The 906-nt window shown below is 29.8% G+C and overlaps 1 long non-coding RNA gene across 1 annotated transcript in view; it reads left to right on the forward strand.

Moving 5' to 3' along the window:
• Positions 1-906, forward strand: part of LOC106876801 (uncharacterized) — a 17,043-nt gene that overhangs the window by 10,707 nt on the left and 5,430 nt on the right. Inside the window, exon 2 of the long non-coding RNA XR_008264031.1 lies at positions 343-416. This is a non-coding gene — a long non-coding RNA (uncharacterized LOC106876801). The remainder of the gene's footprint in view (positions 1-342; positions 417-906) is intronic.

Below are 906 nucleotides of genomic sequence, written 5' to 3' on the forward strand. Positions count from 1 at the left end.
TATATATATATATATTATTAGCATCTCAACACTAACAATACTAAAAGATATTGACTTCAAGTTTTGGCACAAGGCCAGCAGGTCTGGTGGAGGGATAAGTCGATTACATCGACGCCAGTGTTCAACTGGTACTTATTTTATCGACCCCCAAAAATATAAGTTATTATATTCAAGCCCAGCCTTTCAAAGGAATAAAGTGCATTTGAAATTTAGACTAAAAAAATATATTTTAAATAATGCAAATTAACGTAAATTTGAAAATTTGGTAGTAAAGTACTTACCCTCGTTACATTTATGTTTCCAATGCACCTTGTAAAATTGTATAAATATGTAATTTTACAGAAGCAAAATGAAAATACTAATCACAATGGCACTGCTTTTTATAATGACTGGAAACGAAATATGCGAGGCCCAATGTAAGTAATTATTTAGTATATTTATTTGTCTCTCGAAAAAATGTTATGAGAAATTCATTTTGGTAGTTTGGGAATGTGGACAACGTTTTGGCCTACTTAATCATGTCTTCTGTTAACATCTACCATATAAATTTCATTCTTTTTCCACAATACATCTATACTTTTCATCTTATTTAATTGTTTCGAATAGGTGTTATGTTCTCTTTGTTTGTTACTTCAATGTTGCTTTAATTCTTTTAATTTTTTTTCCTTTTATTTTAGTCTCATTTCACTTCATTAATAAGGCCGATTATACTATACTTGCACACAAATTACAATTGTTTTATACGCACTTTAAGAATATTTCCGAGATTGAATAAGAGTCTCGAATGTCAACAAGAACGATATTTCTAGAAATAAAAATTTTAATTTAGGATTTAAGATAAAGCCCAACACTATGACAGAACCCATATAAGTATGTGTGTGTGTGTGTGTGTGTGTGTGTGTGTGT

The sequence above is a fragment of the Octopus bimaculoides genome, chromosome 4 (assembly GCF_001194135.2).
Source record: "Octopus bimaculoides isolate UCB-OBI-ISO-001 chromosome 4, ASM119413v2, whole genome shotgun sequence".
NCBI classification, from domain to species: Eukaryota; Metazoa; Mollusca; class Cephalopoda; order Octopoda; family Octopodidae; genus Octopus; species Octopus bimaculoides.